Source organism: Coturnix japonica, chromosome 3 (assembly GCF_001577835.2).
Source record: "Coturnix japonica isolate 7356 chromosome 3, Coturnix japonica 2.1, whole genome shotgun sequence".
NCBI classification, from domain to species: Eukaryota; Metazoa; Chordata; class Aves; order Galliformes; family Phasianidae; genus Coturnix; species Coturnix japonica.
This window is the reverse complement of record NC_029518.1, coordinates 71,676,709-71,695,500: the sequence shown is the minus strand read 5'-3', so window position 1 is coordinate 71,695,500 and position 18,792 is coordinate 71,676,709. Positions and strand designations below refer to the sequence as shown.

Sequence of the window (18,792 nt, the reverse complement as noted above, 5' to 3'; positions counted from 1 at the left end):
GTGACCTACACTTTGTTTCAATACTGGAAAATAATGGAAAAAATTACCGGTTGTTAAACAGAAGGTGCTATTTCCTCTATGCTATATAGTCATTTGTTAATCCAGCAGGTCAGATTTACACCTACGTAATAGCTCAGTTGCCAAATTCCCATTTCCATCAGGATCCAAGTAGCAGCTTCCTGGCCAGGTCCAGTCACCTGACACTTCCCCCTGGCCCATTGCCCTTCTCTGGGAGCCAACAGGAACCTTCTCCATAAACCTCTCTTCCTGCGCCTACAACAAGCCAGCAGCTGTGAGTTTGGGCTGCAGTGAGCACCTCCATGTGGGAGGAAGGCATAGGGCTGAAGGGCTCTTAGTCTTCCATGACTAACATAGAGCACGACCAACATAGATCAAACCACAGTTCAATCCTGAACACCACTGTTATGGATCAAACCACAGTTCAATCCTGAACACCACTGTTATGGTTTGAACACCTTCCTGCACTCAATACTTGTATACTGGGACAACTTGATGCAGTCAGATGTAGGCTGGAAGAGTTTAAAGCTTCTCAGACTGAAGCTGGTGACCAGCTCTACACTGAGAAAGACGCGGAGATGCTGTTAAATTCCCTTGGGTTTCCATTTGGGCCTTATTCCCAACACACCTGGCACAGGCCCAGCATACAGTGCCACTTAGCATCACACAAGAAGCTTAATTACTTTAACTACAGGTTATGAGAAAAGCAAACAGGATCACAGATATAGCCAGTTACAGCCAAAACATGTTCTGCATCCATCAACAACTACGTGCTTTGGGACAGGTGAAGGGAACAACTTGCTTGGTGACTCATCCTGGCCAAAGTCTTCAGAGTGTGTCAGTGTATTTTCTGTGTCTTCAGTCCTAATGGGGATGTTTTCTTCCAGAGTACATTCTTTTTATTTTCACATGCTTTGAGAGCCATCCTTGATCTCATCAGAAGACTTAAGCAGAGAAACCATGTGTCCAGGAGATATCTCCATGGTTCTGCTTTCTTCATATCACTCACACAAAACAAAGTGCAGTACAGCTACAAGTGGCATATATAGATCAGCCCCTGTAGATAAACAGCTTTTTAGAGTGGGAAAGAGTTGGAGAGAAAGATTCACTGTTAGGAAGGTTGCCTACACAGGATTTTCTATTTGGCATTTGATTGCTTTCCATAGGAATTATTCTTGCAGTGCCATACAAATTAGACATGCCAAAACACTGGATGAGGTTTTTTTTTTCTAAGCATAAATCTTGCACAGTGCAATGAAAATGTCAGTAATGAGCCTGGTCTGTTCTGCACGTGCATGCTGCAGTGTAACCCTGAGTGATTTTGATAAAAGTTCATGAATTCTGCTTTCTTTAGGACACTGAGGGATGGATTTCTCTCACAGGACTTCAAAGTGATTTGAAGACCTTCATTGCCTAACTTAACAACTATACTGGGGGCAGGGAGAAGGGGTTGGAAAGAGAAGAGAATGAAGATGTCACAATTTCCCTGCTGTTTTCAGGTCATATTTTTTGTGCTATATTCTTCTGAAAACAGAAAATGTGGGAGTGGAATAAAATGTTCCGAGTAACTAAAATGTCACTGTGAATGATGCCTCATGCTGGTTTCCCAGAATGCTGAGAATGAGCTGTGGGACAAAACTGAAGGATCAGTTCAACCCCCATCACCACATTCAGCACTAGTGCGAACATGAAAAATATTTGCTGTTCTGCATAAGAACTCCTTGACTTAGTCAGGAGTGACTATCACCACAGCTTTCTAAATAGGTGTAAGACATCAGCAGTATCTGATTTCAGACCTGTACATAAATATACAGATACATGGGTAACAGGAAGAAATGACTCATTTTTAGTCCAGAAAAGGCACATTCACTGAGTAAAGATTAGGTTGCTTCTTATACTCTCAGGAGATTAAAAAAGGAATTTCCCAAATAAAGGGCTCCTCATTTGCGAGCAGCTTTCTTAACTAAGAAAATACATATGCAAGCTTTATATGCAACTTATTACTGTCTTTTAAGGCAATTTTAAATTGGAATATATCATTTTAACTTTGAATTTTCTCCAACTTTAATCAAAATTCCTTGTGTTTTCTGCAAGGGACATGAAGACTGAAATTCAGCCTATTTTTTAAAAAACAAAAACAAACAAACAAAACAAACAAACAAACAAACAAAAACAGAAAGAGGTCTTCAAAAGCAATATCCAGCTCCAGCCATAACCCTGTAGTAATCCAAGGGAATTATGAGAGAAACTGAGGCAGCAGCAGACTGACTCACTATCTACAGCTCAGGTGGTACAATGGAAGACAAACAGTGCCTGGATTTTACCCCACAGGAGCTGTTTGTGCTCAACCCTAACATGCTATCAGCATATTGAGACACAAGACTATGATACCAATTAATGATACAGGAGACTGTATAAAAATTATATTTAAGAGGATTTCTGAAGGAACCTTAGTATGATTCATTATATTTTTATGCTAATAGTGAAGTAAATTTATTGTCAATATCTGTATTACAGCCAGAAAAAAAGCAATTTTTCATTGAATCAATCACAGCCAAATTACAGTTCATATTTCTTAGACAGGAACATGTACTTTCACTGAAATGTGTCTTGAGATTTTTATTCATTTTTCTAGCTAAAAATCAAGGAAAGAAAAATGAGATTTAAGTTACTTGACGAGATATGGCTTTTCAGAAAACCAATTTTTATTCTAATAAGGAATCATAGAGTCATAGAATCACAGAATCACCAAGGTTGGAAAAGACCTAAAAGATCATCCAGTCCAACCATTCACCTATTACTAATAGCTTCCACGAAACCATGTCCCTCAACACAACAACCCGTCTTTCCTTGAACAAAGAAAGAAAGAAAAGAAAGAAGAATAAACGAGCCAAGATACTTCTGATCAACAAAAAAAAAGAATGTTATGTTAAAATTAGTTCAGAATTGAAGTGATAAGGTTAAGATTAAAAAGATAATCTAAAAAAAAAGACAATATACCTGGTGTCATGTCATTGTTTTCCAACACCATAAATGTAATACTTCACATTTTTTCTTTACATCTAATAAGACTTCATAACAGTGCCTGAATTCATACTGTCCTTTATTTTTCTCTTCTTCATGAAGGCTCATAATTGCTAACTCTTTGCGTCTATGACTAAAAATATTTGTCTGAGCCATGACATCTGCTCCAGTGACTGGCATAATCAACTCAATAGTTTTGGTATGGTTTTCTCCTCATTTTCTTTATTCAGTAGGCACAGAGTAAGTAACTGAAGTTCGTGGCTGGGCAATTAGTGGGAAAAAAATGTGCACATTCAGTCTCTTAAAATAAGAAAAGTGAACAATAGTACAATAGTTGTGATGTACACTGAATGGAGAACAGAAGGAGAAACCTATGTTGCACTGTCCCCAGAAAGGGAAAGTGATGTTGCATCTAAGAGATAATGCTGCATCCTTCAACAGATGATGATAACATCAAGTGAAAAGGACCTGAGGTCTCTTTCAGGTTTTGCTGTATTGCATTGCCAATTCAGGATTACTGTAATAAACCAGAAGCAAAGTTATACTCTTCCTTCTAGCTCTGTCTTCACATTTTTCAGGCTCATTTATTTCATTTCCACAGATGCAGATAGATTATCACTTCATTATATCTACACGTCATGTCCATTATTAATCAAATTCATTGCACTATCCAAAGTGTACCAGTTGTCTACTGGATTTGTCTTCTCTCTAGGTGCCATATCTGGGAAAACAAACAAACAAACAAAAAACAAAAACAAACCAATAATATTTCTAGAAATAACAGAGAAAGTGCAGTTAAAAGCTATATTTTCTGTTCCAGCTTAGAAAGATTTCCTTTTTTTTTCATTTTTCTGTGTTTTAGGTAATAATAGGTAATAATACTTAGGTAACAATAACCTTAACATGCTAACTATTTTGATTTTAAAAATCAAGTGGAATCTCCTTCTGTAAGATCAGTTCTATGATAAAAGGCACTCTGCCCTGCCCACAGTCACTTCACTTAATAAAACACTGTTTGCTTAATGAATCCTGAACTGTTTCCAATGAAATCTGGTCACTCCTTCAAGTCATTACATTGATCCACTGATTAACCAGCTGGAAACAGCCTTTCCCAATTTTGAAAGAGCAAAAGAGCCATAACTTTATACCAAATATTTAACAGTATTCCAAAATACTTGTTTGCAATATTGGTTTTGATTGGTACCAGATTTTTGGAAACTTCTTAGTAGTTACAACGAAATTAGAAGAAATATTGATCTTTGCCCAACAAATTCAGAATACAGTGTCATGCAGCTGAATTTCTTGAGAGCTTTTATCACTTCGAACTTCTTCTGTTTCTCTGGAAAGAAGCTCAAATTGTAGACATACTAAATAAATATGCCTTTCATAAATATATGTGATATTTATTGTTCTTTTTCCCAAAATACCCAATGCACCAGAGAGAACTACATCTGAGGTAAACTGTATGGATCAGCCATAAAATTGCATAGTTCTCATTCTGCTTTCTCTTTAATGTCAAGACAGTGTTATTTTTCTATCTTGGGTTTGATTAGTAGATAGGGCAAATAAAAGTCATTTTCTGTGCTGTTTGTGTATGTGTTTGTACACGTTTTTATGTGTTATTTTGGAGGCATTGAAAGACAGACTGTTCCTTCACTAATGATCTCTGTACCTAAAAGATGAACTAATTTTTATGTTTGAGCAGCAAAGAAATCAGGCATCTTTTATAAAAGTGGACAATGGAAGTAAATCTTTATCTCAAAAGCAAGGTCTGAAAATTGCAATCCTGATTGCAAAAAGACTTATCATGTAAATTGATAATATTGTCCCATTATTTTCTCATGAAGGCTTAGATTCATTTCTATGACTATCTGCTATCCAAAAACAATTGTGTTTGGATAAGATATCTTTTCAGATTCCTTCTATATTCAGCAGAAGATGATAAATACCTCACAGTTTATTGACAGCGAGTTGGTCATAGATACTTTAGGCTACTAAAGGTAGTACAATCAATTCCCTCCCCCTGCACCACCATCCCATTCAGTTCACCTTTCCAGTGAGTTGTTTTCTTCTCCTCTGAAATTAGGGATTTTTAATTTTTTATTTTTTTTTTTTTTGACTTAGCAGATACAATTCTTCCAGAGGCAAAAGAAATCACTAACAAGTCCAGAGCATTATTAGCCTCTGTGTGGATGTGCAAATGCTAAGGTGAAGTTATCTCTCCTTTTTCACACTCTCCATTAACCTACCTGGCCTCCAAGGAAAAAAAAAGAGAACAGATCTAGAAAGTTTGTTCTGCTGCTGCTTTGCTGGTTGCCCACATATTTCTTCTCTGCACCATTCTGCACTCATCCAGTCCAGATGAGTCCATGCCGCTCCTCTGCACCAAATCTGCAAACAGTCTTGAAGACCAGAGTTTAAGACCATTAAAACTAGTTTGAACAGAAACGTTATATATAAGTAATTAATTTATACAATACAGACACATAAAAAGGGTAATGTTGGTTGAAATATGCAAATCCTGTGGCTAATGAAACAGAGTTTCTTACAGTCTGTTTTGCAGTGCCTTTCTCTGTATGCTATGCCCTTGTAAGATGCGGCCAGGGAAAATGCTTCATTATAACCATAACTTTTCTCTTTTCAAAGCCTTCTAGTTCTCTGGTGTTTAGCATATTTCACCCCTTTATGTCTAACACAGTTAAATCAGAACAGTTGTTCATAATCATATACTATAAACAGAGTCCTTCCACTTCATGTGTGTGAAGTTAAAGTGCCCTTTGCCTACTTAAAAATAATTTCTTTAGCCTCTACAGGATTCTGGTGGAAAACTTATATACTGTTTGCCAGATAGAAAAGAAGATTTAGAATACTTAAATCCCATAACTTAGGGATTTAGCATTTAGTGTTTAGCACATTGGCCAGATCTGTATGTGCTCTAACCATCATCAATTTACACATTAGAAAATAACCCTGTAGCTCTGAGGTGTTCAGTGAGTGACATTTTCTGTTCTGGCCTCATCACTCTCACTTGTTCTCTTCTCTGCTATGTAAGCAAATGGAAAGAGTGAAAATACTGTCATTGGAAATTCACTAACTGAGTTTTAGTAATTTCATTCCAAATGTTTTGGAATGTCTAACGAACTCTGAAGCAAAGTTCATTGTCTTTCAGCTGCTTGACATATTTCTCATCCAATTTAACATTCATAAACACAAAGAAAAATAAATTCTTGATGTTATATTTGCGTGTGAAATCCTGGCTGTGCTCTGAGGTTGCTGTTTAAGAAACACCAAATGCTCATTAGTGGAGAACAAAAGCATGAGTGAAATCACTGCTTGTAGAGTAAATAAAATTTTAAAAAAGGACTAAATACATGTGGACACCCACACACACATAAAGACAAATAAACAATGATGCTGAACTTTCTGGTGGGAAAAATGTATAACATTTCTGCTAAAAATACTGCTGTGAAAAGTCATTTTCACAAATAATTAATTAAGCATTTTTTACATTTTAGATCATTTGTTATATTACATTTGCAATAATCATACACCTAAGAAAGCAAAATCATTAAGGAAAGTTTTTTTTGTGTGTAGATGAAAGGGAAACACACATTTGAACTTCTTGTACAAAACACAGAAGTTATTCAACAGCTGTGAGAAGGTAGACATTATTTTATGAGTAGTTGTTTCTTTTTATGTTACAAGTTTTGCTATACTACTGGATTTCCACAGGTTTAAAGAACCTCTTAATGTGAGTAGGAATGTAAGATCTTCCAATGCTCTTCTGGCTGACAGGGTCCAAACTATTAACAGGATTATCCTATAGGTGGAGGAAATTGCCCATAAATGAGGGGCTCACTCTTCATAGACATTAGATTTTGTTGCTCCTTAAGACGGCTTAAAGATATTAACTTTGAGATCCTGATTTGGTAAATTATCCAAAATGAAGGATTTCTAGAATGAGGATAAATTTAAATTTATCTGTGTATACGGAGAGGGCTAACCCATTGGATTGTATTTATTTCTGTAGCAAGGCTGAGACAGTGAAAAGTGACCAGGAGGTGACATAATAATCTCTGAAGGAGAAGATTTTCCATACAATGTGTTATTGTACCATAGAAGATAAGGGCAAGGAACAAAGTTAATGAAAGCACAAACTGCACAAAATCAGGGCAAAAGATATCTGCCACATTCCCTATTTGCAGTAACATGCAAAGCAGGGTGCTGTTATGTTGGATGTAATTAATGCCTTTTACACCCTTTTCAAGAGTGGTACCTTAAAAGTAAATCTCTGAGGGCTTATATTTGGAATGTTTATGTCTCTTTTATGAACACAGTTTTGTGTGGAGGTTTCTCAAACATGAAATAATATGCAATATATATTGCTTCTGTAATGTGGTATATAAATACATATTCTTTAACTTAGCATGGTAAGCTCCTGTGAGATGGAGGGCTTCTTGTGATTGTGATAATACAATTTCAAAAACACTCTCAGCATGCCATATGACAAAGTTTGTGAATGGCATCACACCAGCACAAAATTGGTTCTGAATCATCTGCCAGAGGTAATGACTCTGTACTTGTTAAAGGAGTACTCTTACAGACTACCTGGAGAAAAGTAGAAAGACAATTAAATAATGAGGGGAAACCCAGCTGGAATCATGACTTCTTCTTCTGGGAAGGAGTCATCCACTGGCACCAGTGCAAGAACAGATGGGCTTAGCTGCAGCCAAGGGGTGATCAGGAAGATTTGTCTCTAATCTGTGGTGAAATCCCCAGAGGAACATAATCCTTTAGGCCTCCTGGGAACGTACATCATTCAACCAAACCACCCTGAATCATTCATAAAGCCAAGTGGCTGTTGAAATCTACTGAATGCACATTGCAACCCAAATCCAAGAGATTTCTAATGTGAAATGTTTCAATGGAATTAAAAACAAATTCTTCCCTCCCCCTCCCCTCTCTCCCCCCTTTTCTTTGTTTGTTTGTTTGTTTTTCCTACAAAGCCAGCCTTATTCTAACTCACTTTCCTTCAAGGCATTCAACATGTGTGCAGTGCTTAGTTTGCTCCTGAAGGAGGTACAAGGTGAAGGTTTCAGTTCCTTGAGACTACGAAGGTTGAAGCACCCAAATTCATCCCTTTCAAGACACCTGCCTAACTTCAGATGGTGCTATTTCCTGCATGTAACAAGGGAGCTCTGCTCAGTTAAGTGCAAATCTTTCATACAAGAGACTGTGGTATCTGATTTTCAAGTGTGCAGAAATATATAATGAACTGCTGACCTCAGACACACACACCCTAAGTCCCAGCTGCCTTCCTGCCTGGTAGGAACAGCTCTTCATGCATAACTCCCTGAGGCACTGAGCTTTCTCTCACTGAAGTCAGAACGCAAGCAATATCTCTCAGCTATCTTTGCATCTCCCTGATAGGATCTTTCTACAGTTAAGTGATTGTGAGTAGTAACAAAATGAATGTGGGAGATAACTGACATGCTAGAAGTGTTATCTTAAGAAAAAAATTAAGGAAAAAGAGGGATTCTCACCATCCAAGCTGCAAAAATTTGTGTATTCTTTTAGGATGTTAGGAGGACATTGATGACATTTCTCCTGGAGCACACACCAGAACAGTGATGGTGGGTTAAACAATCCAATTATCCCAGGTGTTTCTCTGCTGGCAAGATAATGCAGTTCTCCTGCCCCTGGTCCTCCTAACTACAGAGGCAGGTTCAGCATGTGTGGTGGGGTCAGAACAAGTTTGTTTTATTGTTCTGCTCCAGGCTGTGGCAAGCATACCCAGAGAGGCTGAAGAGGGACACTCAAGAAGACTTGATTGCACAACATATGTGACTTTGCTTATCCATTCCTGTTTTTTGACCTCTGTCTCTACTCCTGTCCTTGTTTTCGCCATCTCTGTTCCCTTACAACTAAACAATCATATTTGGTTCTGCCATGTTGATCTCAGTTTTGCTACATCTGCAGCCAAATTTGGGGTTTCTGGTACCATTACCTAGGCATTCCTGGCTTTGTGTGATATTTTTGTTATGGTTCAGTAGATATTCCACTCCAAATACCTGTGAAATTCAGCCATTTCTTACATTTGTAAAATCCATCCTTCCTTCACAGCATTATCTGTATCTTCTGTCAGGTTCCCACATTGTTATCTGTCACATCCAGCAATTCCAACTATGCTATGTCCAGTAGCTTCTCACATCCCATTAAGTTGCCTTCATCTCAGGCCAGGATGCTGTCACCTACTGCAGCCCTGACACTGTCCATATGTCTCTTGGCCCATGAGTAGTGCCATATATATGCTGAATGGATCACCCAAACAACAAAGAATATAAACTAGTTGTGCATGAGGGAAGGACAGATAAAGTGTAGAGCATCTGTGTAGTGTGTTTCCACATGCAAGTAAACAGCCTAAGGGAGAGAGTTATTGTCTTTTCTTGTATATTTTGAGAACAATATTAATCTGATGTATCATGAGATGTCTAATCATTAAAAGCATATTCTTTTTTATTCCAGAATTTTATGAAAAAAGGCAGGTTGCTCCATAGGGTAATTAAGACATCAGTATATGTGGAAGTTTTCTCACCCTGTTGTTGAGTTCACCTCACCAACAATGGAAAGAGGCCCAATAGCCAGCACATACTAGTTTTCTGACTTTCAAATGGGCAAAGGACATCCATGCAAAAGATAATAATAATAATAATATATATATATATATTTAAAGAACTATTTTTATCCATCTGCTTATTTGTTCAAGTTTGTACTGCTATGAACTTCTGTTACTAGAGCAAATAGCAGTGCTAGTATCATCTACTTCAGAATGTACACACAGTTCCAGAACATTCTGGGGAAGCACACAGAAAATAACTAATGGCAAGTAAGGAAATAGGAGGAATGTTTTTTGCAGCCTGGCTCACAGGGAAGTTCTAAAAGAAGGGAAAGGTGTATCTGAGCTTGGAGCAGATGAGAGAGCTTGATCCAAGGCAGAGTCGACTTTTTCATTGATGCAGAGGAATTTTCTTCTCTGATCAATCAGCAATCTTTGCAAGCTTAAGGTGTCCTTTATAAAACAATGTTGTCTCCTGTGCTATCATTTGGTTTTCACTATGATAAAATGCCAGAAGGGTTTAAAAAGAGGCAGAACTGGAAACAAACTCTTGGGCAGTAATATTTGTTTTCCTAGCTTCTATAAACTGGGGACTAAGAGAACCAAGAAGGAAGCAGTAGATGTTTTCTATCTTTAATTAACAGAGCTATGGACTTCTTGCAGTTTCATAGTTGTGGTCATCATACTGAGATAAGCCTTGGGGAAAGATGGTGAAAATAAGACAGACAAAAAAGAACAAATGACCAGTTAGAAATACCAGAATAAAAAAATGTGGTTTGCATCAGGACAGCCCACTCCATCCACATCAAACAATTTAAGTGTTAATCTAATTAATTTGAATTTAGGATTTTTGTTAATGGCTTATAACATCTACAGTTATTACCGTCCAGACATTTAAGTTCAGAATTTTTTCCTCCGAGGCAAATATTCTAACTCACAAGGGAAAATTTGAATCATTTTTTTCCTTTCATTTCCATTTAAATACAAGCTGAAAGATGGGAAAGTATTTTTAAGAGATCTATCCTGTTTATTCCAGGGATGGTAAGGAAAATTTTAAACAGTTTTTAAAATATTCTTTGCTTCTTTGGCAATCATTGATTTCTTCTTTTTCCATTTGTCGTGCAGCACAAGACTAGTGTCATAGCTACAAGGTGAAGATAAAAGATTTTTTGATACAGAGATCATTATCCTCTTACAGGGCTGAGGTAAGCAGCATTAAGGGACATATCTCAAATCCAGCCTTATTCATTCACAAAGAGAATCACAGTACCATAATGTGGAATGACTATACCATTCAGGTACGAATTTGGAAGCTATTTTCTGATTGATTCATCTCAGTGAGTGTGGCACTAAAGCACTGTGACATGAGAAAAGAAGCACATGAACCAGAATAAAATCTGTTCTTCACAAGAATCCAGTAAGTATTTCTTTCACCCTTAGAAACTCCAGGTGTGAATTCACATTGACTTGCATCACCTGTGTTCATATATGCATTTATTCTGTAGTGATTTCACATTTATTCTGGTTACAAAATTTTGACGGAAGCAACTACTGACTTTTGAGTGAGTCACAAAAGACCAATAAGAGGCCTTTCAAAGATCTCAGACGTCTGTATACTTATAAGACAAACTACATGCAAATGATTTTGATCTTATTTACTCTGATACCAGGACATTTTTATGTATTTCAGTAAACTCACTAATGTTTAGTGGCAGATTAACATATGATCATCATGTATACTATATTATTAACCTTACCATCAGTGTACTCTACCTATTGCCACATAATGCAGTTTTTAACTGGAAACTCCCTATCTATTTATCTAGACTTGCAAATACATACATATATGTGTGCATATGTGTATGTTGCATACCACAATTTTGCTTTTGAAAGACATATATGGCATAGTGACGAAGGTACTATTATCAAGTTATGCAAGTTTCTCACTGATAGTGATATTCAGAAGTGGTCTGTTTATTCTGATGGCAGGACTAACTGTGATTATCTATGCAGACATTTGTAAAGGTTATGTTTTATTGAAAAGTCTGCATAAATACTAATTTTTCTCAACCTTAATTATGAACTAGATAAATATTATCATTATTTTTCACAATGTGGAAATGAGACATTAAATTGCTTATTCAAGGGTGTTCTGAAAGGAAATGGAGTAGATTGAAGCATTACTTAAATTCACTGTGAACTCAGATGTTATATCATGCTGTTTAGATTGGGTTTGATGTGATTATTTGTCCTGGAAAACTCTCCAACAGGTCAACAGGATGCTTTTAAACTGAAGAAGGGTTTCTCATTTTCAGACTATGGGGCTACAAATATGAACATTTATCTTAAAAAAAAAAAAAAAAAAGTAGCCATTGTAACATTCTTGTCTTGTCCTAAGAGGACACAAGTTTGTTTATTTTCTTTGTGAAACAGCCTCTTCCTGTATAGCTTTACCACTACTAAAGCTTCTGTCTTTCCTTCTACTTCATATGCATCACCCTGAAACTAAAGTTTTTTTCAGGAGAATTAACCACTCAGCCTGTACCTGTGGAATAAGCTCTGCATTCAACATCCATCTGAAACATTATCCCACAGCTCTGAACACCTCAATATTATGACAACAGCCTCTTGATACCACTTACAGAACTCTTCACCTTCAGGATATATCCATTCATATCTGAAAACAAGTGGATTTTTATCTTCAACTGGGAAAACTGAGGTGAATGCTACCGAGCCCTCATCTCTTTCAGATCACGCCTAGATCTTCACTCAGAGCTGTTACAGTTTGTTAGAATAACAAGTGCAAAACACAAGCTTGGTTTCTGCTGACTCTTGGCAGCCATAGTACAATGTCACATGCGGGGCTCTTGGATGACTGCACTTTTTGTGTACTTCTGTCTGGGTTCTGTCAGCAGATGAACCTTTCTTCCCAGGAAGAGCTAGTTTCTACCTCTGCCCTCTGACATCATTTTTTCTCCTTCTTTTCTGAAGGCCTATATTTCAAGCAAATTCACTTGTTTTCAAAGGTTTTTCCCTTCTGGCTATTCTTCCTGTAAATTTTTAGGAAGGAGCAACTCTCACATATACCTCTAGCTGTGTTTCACTATCTGGGACACATCTCCTTCATCTAGAAACCAGGACATGACCAAAACCATACAATCTCAAACGTGCCTCACTGGGAACAGATGCTACACATGCCAGAACAGGCAAACTAACTGAGAGACCATTTTCCCAATTTCTGTGGTCCTACTTGCCCACTTTCATGCAAAGTTTTTAAAAGTTCCTTGCCTTCACTCAGAGAAGGACATGAGGGTCTTGGTGGACAACAGGTTGGCCATAAGCCAGTAATGTGCCCTTGAGGCAAAGACAGCAAATAACATCCAAGGGTGTATTAAAAAAAGCATGGCCAGCAAGTCAAGGGAGGTGATCCTGCCTCTCTACTCTGGCTTGGCAAAGACACATTAGAATATTGCATCTGGCTCTGGGCTCCCCAGTTTGAAAAAGACAGGGATCTCCTAGAAGGAGCCCAGTGGAGGGCAACAAAGATGGAGGTTCTGAAGCATCACTCATATGTGGAAAGGCTGAGTAACCTGAGTCTGTTCAGCCTGGGGAAGAGAAAACCTGGAGAGGATCTGATTAATATTTATAAATATCTAAGGGGAGGTGGAAGGCAAAAGGATGAGACTGGTCTGTTCTTGTTGGTGTATAGTGATAAGACAAGGAGCAATAGCCAAAAACTTGAACACTGGAAGTTCCATACAAATTTACGTAAGAACTTTATGCTAAGGGTGTCAGAGTGCTGGGACAGATTGCTCAGAGAGGTTTTGGAGTCTTCTTCTATGGAGATATTCAAACCTATCTTGATGCCTACCTGTGCAACATACTGTAGGTAACTTACTTGAGCAAGCAGTTTGGATTCTGAGGTTCCTTCTCACCCCTGTTATTCTGTGATTCTATGACTCACGCACAACACTTACTTGTCTGCTATATTTTGCTAATACATACTTCTCAGTAAAAGCTTCATTTGAAGCCTTTTTTACTTAGGTCATCCTGCCCCTACATTAATCACAACTGTGAGCAATCTGGGCTCCCAGTGCCTCCCAAAGCAGCAAATCTGGTCTCACTCATGAGATCCCAGGCAAAACACAAAGCAAGCCACAAATCACTGCCAGACATGGCAAACTCAGCTCCAAGAAACTGTTTGGTTTGCTCACTACAAACTTCTTCACTCTGATTCTTAATCCCACGTAACAACATACAGTTTTCACTCTGATTCATATTCCTGAATTGAGATTATTTGGGATATGCCCACACTACACGAAACAGCTTAGTTAAAAGTAAACAGAGATGTGTGAAACCAGTTAGCTTCACTCACTTTCTTCTTATGATATTTCTGTCGTGGATAAGAACATCAAAAATAAAGACTGAGCAAGAAAAGGGTTTTGGTCTCCTGAGAGAAACTATTGATAAAAGTTAGAAATTGAGGACTGAAAAAAAAAAGAAAAAAAAAATTAAAAAATGCCACCATATGTGCTGATAGAGCATGTGGAAGATTTATTGGGGCAAGCTACACAAACTGAATAAGAGGGCTTTTGTCTGGACTGACAACTAATTGACACGAATTAGATTACACGATAGCTGTCTGAAAACCTCTACAACCAGACCTGCTAACAGAAATGCCATTCGAGAAGAATAGTGTAGACAATCAGGAAAAATAAAAATAGAAAATATGCATTACTTTGTGTCTGACAGTTTTAAAAAAAAGCCAACATGGCTCTGTCTGAGTGGAAGCCAATCCAAAAAAATGCAGCAAACAGTTTTGTCTTGGGAAAACATAAGAGTTATTTGCAACTGTTGTATGATCACGGCTGGCCAAATTCCACTTTCTACACAGAGAGTTGCGTTTACAGAAAGTAGGACAGTTTTTTACCCTTACAAAAACTGGGTTAGGTGAGGGCATGGTGTTAGTGTCTGTGAGCGTGGGGTGGCACTGCTATTCCCATGCCAACAGACTGCAAAGCATGTAGTGGCCCTACGGAGGGGCAAAAGCAGTGTTTGCTGCCCTTGAAAACCTGGAGTGGAGAGTTCATATCTGAAAAAAGGCATATTCCATTTTATTTATAACTTAGTATCCTCACATTCAGATTGTGATAGTAGAAAATGATTTAAAAGGAAATCTTACCCATGAAAATTGTCAGTATTGTAGATTATACCAAAAGCAGATGTTTTGCTTAAAATTGGTGATAGGGTTATTTCTTTTGGTTTGTTTTATATATTTCATAAACTTGAATTTCAAAAGTCTTCAAGTGCTTTAAAAATATTTTTGATTTCAAAGTTCAACTGTTTTTTTCTTTCTAGAGTTTAATGAGAACTGATTTTATGAGCTCAAATAAGTTCATAAAGTTTTATTTGACTGAGAATATTATAATACACAGAGTACTGTGGCTCAGAAGCAGAAAAATGCTCAAGTTCTAGGGCAATTTTAAAGGTATGCGTTGGCTTAGATTTGAGTATGTACTAAGATGTTTACCTGAAGTGTGTCTATAAAACAAGTCATATAATTCCTTGCTCTTTTCCTAAAGGTATTTTTTCAGATATTTTTTTCAGAATTGTTCAAGATTCCCGTTGTATAAGAAACAAATAAACATACAAAAGACCTTGAAACTGTGGTAAACAATCTAATTATTTCCAATGATGCCATCTGAAAAACTGAAGCAAATAAGCCACGTAGCACATGCACTGACTTTCTGTTCATCATCTCTTCTGCCCAATAATCTTCACACTTATTTCCTCCAGAGACGTGGAAGAAACTTCAGTTGAATTTCACCATATCAGTCAGATTTACCATTTACTTCAGTAGAGTATTTTTCAGACTGAAGTCTGCTTTCTCTCAAAAAAAGCTCAATTAAAAGGAAAAAGAAAAGAAAAAGAAACACAGTTCACTGGGAAACGGTGTACATGAAGCAAGATAATTTCATTTTTACTGTCATCTACCTTACTATTAGATTCACAGGCAAGAAAGGTTCACACAGCATTTTGTTTTGACACGCTTTTAAAACTATTATTGGTTTTGAGCATGTTACATTTGGATAATTGTCTCTTATGTGTTTTTTGTATTATTTTGTTTTTGTTTTGCTTTTGTAAACTAGAAATCTATTGCCCAGAGATTTGATAACATTATTAGCAACATAGGAAATACTGTTTGCTAATCTTGTTCAACAACGTTGGCCCTGGCATGCTAATTTCAGCTAAAGCATGAATAAATACACTTCATCTATTTTTGGAATTCCTTCCTGTTAAGAGCAAATTTTATACCAGAGCTCAACCAAAACCATAGAGATGGATTCCTAGAACACTTCTCTCCTGTGATGCAAGTTCCCCCATAATACTCCATTCAAGGAGAGGGAGTGTGGAGCAGAAAAGTGGTTTCATGCAACCTCTGACATACTCACAGTTAAAAGCTTAGCTGGAGCACCTTAACAGTGCAAACAGAGAATAACCTATTTGGGAAGAAAATAAAATCAAAAAGCAAGACTATTCATGTATTTCCAATCATGATTTATCAACATTTACCAATGTGCAGTTGTTCAGACTCACTTTGGGCAGCCTCGTGGATACAGAATCCATGGTGTTATGTTATCGGATCAGTCTGCAGCCTCACACTGCAGGCAGAGATAGCCTTTCCATGCGCCTTCACCACTGCTCTCTCCCTTGTGGGCAGAAGTAATGGCAGTTGTGGCTGCTGAATGAAAAGAGCACTGATAGTTAAAGACTGTAGGAATTCATGGTTAAACATTTCTTTCATGTTCACTCTCCTGAAATTGTAGTTAAACAGTCACGATGTAAGAAAAAAAGCTGCTAGATGAAATGTTATGCTAAAGAAAGAGAAGTAAAGAATTTTCTCACAAGGCAAAGTAAAGATACAGTAGAATTATAACTTGGGATCCAAGTGCCTTGCACAGTGAAAGAGTATAATTGGGAAGGGGTTGAGATATGGATCTACAAAGAAATAAGCAACTGGTGTGTATATATAGTGATGCACTGAGAACCTCTCTCACAATATACACAGTGATGGAAAGAATATTTTTTCTTTAATAGAGGTATTATTAGAATATGTATTCTGGTACCTAGGGAAGAAGTGTACATACTTCTAATGCTATGACTTTTACACCAGCTCTGCAAAGAGCTGAGGATTAGACATGAAAGTGAGTACTGGGATCATCAAACTGCAGAACTACAGAATGGTTTGTGTTGAAAAGGATCTTGGAGATCACCTAGTTCCAGCCCCCTGTCATGGGCAGGGATGCCTTCTACTAGATCAGTTTGCTCAAAGACCCATCCAACCTGACCATAAACAATTCCAGAGATGGGGCATCCACTACTTTTCCAGGCAACCTGTTCCACTACCTAATCAGCCTCATAGTGAAGAACAGATGGGTTATTAGCACTGGATGAGAATGGCTCTGCATCTAGTCTCACCTCTCCAATGCCAGAGGCTGACAGAATAGCTGCTGTGGAGGAGGGCAAGCAGAGCCAACCTATCAGCTTAGGTGTTTCTATAAACAGTTTTTATCACATAGGTAGAGCTGAAACCCTACAAGAAACTCACAAGTTCCACATGAGTACTGTCCCACTGCAGTTGTTGATATATCTGCAGCACAGGAGGTGCACCTGGACAGCCACAAAGGTTCAAGATCCACAGGTTAGTCATTTCTGTACAGTAGTTATACTCAGAGAAGACAAATATGTGGTTAAGCTGTTAGTATTGCAAACTCCAAATTATTCTACAGACTTCTTACTTGAACTTAAACAATTCCCTTTGTCCTCTGCTTCCCCAGTATACACTAAGAGAAAATTTTATTATCTTACCTGGCTATCTTGTCTTTTCAGAGTACAGTATCTTTAGAATGCAGAAGTTCTTACAGTGTAAGCGTGAAGTACCCTTATATACAGGAGAATGATTTTCAGGCACTACTGTGTAATAAATGTGCAATTATTTCTGAAACTTAAATGACTGAAATAAAAGAACTAAGTTGATATAAGCTGAAGGTCTTTTCCAGAGAAGCAAATATTCCAGAAGATACACAATTTGCTTTTTGTTAAACTAAATATTATCTCTTATTTTTTGAGAGAATTAAATGCAGGTTCTTAAAATTAAAAATGTTTACAGAGAGACCATTAGACAGAGTAGTGAATTATGTGTATACAGAAATTGTTCTAACATTCTCATTCATTAATATCTCTCCTATGTTAGCATCTGGAAACATGAAATCAAAATCAGGGCTTGGTGATACAGTGTACAAAGACCTTATGTCAAGGACAATGCTTATATGTCAAATGGGAAACAGTTCCGTCTCTGTGCAGTTTATCAAGGCCACTCAGAACTTATGATAACTAGAAGAATGCAGTTCTTATTCATGAATTCAAACAGTTTTTTATTGCAGTTTCAGCAGTCTGGGGCCAGGACTTACAGCTGAGCAATCTCCTTCTGTTCAGCAGAGGACACTGGAGACAGAGGCACAAAATTATGTTCAAGGCAGTTACTCTTAAAAATGAGGCAGAAATTCCCCTCACACCATGACTTTCACTGGGAGTAAATATTTCCACCAGCCCTTAACTGTAAATATGAAGTACAAAGAGGATCTTACAAAGCATTTTAGCACATTCCCAAATGAAAAATGACATAAATTATATCTTCTGCTGCTCTATCACTTTGAAGCTATTAGATCATTTCCTCAGAAAATGACTCCTATCTGAATGCTAGTGTTAGCCCAAATACAAATAGTCAAGCTCTTTATTAAAGGCCTTTTCAGTCTCACTGTCAGCTCACAAGAGCATCTAGATGTTGTGGAAGAGCTGGCTGTAGCATCCCAAGATCCCGGAATTATTTTTGCCTCAAATTGCACGTTTTTATATCTAGTCACTTGAGGTCATCCATACAGCAGTTCAAAAGAGGCTATTCACTTTCAGATGCCTATGGTTGCTTTAGTACTGACAGGGAATTTCACATATTCCACACATGGAGATTGCAGCATTCCCCCACACCTACATTTAAAAAATGATATCTTTCTTCAAAGCTGTGGATTAGATGGCATGGGCTTGCAAATCACTCAGAGGAATATAAATGGGGAAAC

The 18,792-nt window shown here is 37.5% G+C and overlaps 1 long non-coding RNA gene across 1 annotated transcript; it reads right to left on the bottom strand.

The window, feature by feature from the left end:
• Positions 1–2,906: 2,906 nt before the first annotated feature.
• Positions 2,907–16,470, bottom strand: LOC107312001. Its single transcript, XR_001554339.2, has 3 exons — positions 16,256–16,470; positions 5,292–5,444; positions 2,907–3,763 (listed from the first exon to the last, which is right to left on the bottom strand). It is a non-coding gene; the product is annotated as an uncharacterized LOC107312001 (long non-coding RNA).
• Positions 16,471–18,792: the final 2,322 nt, after the last annotated feature.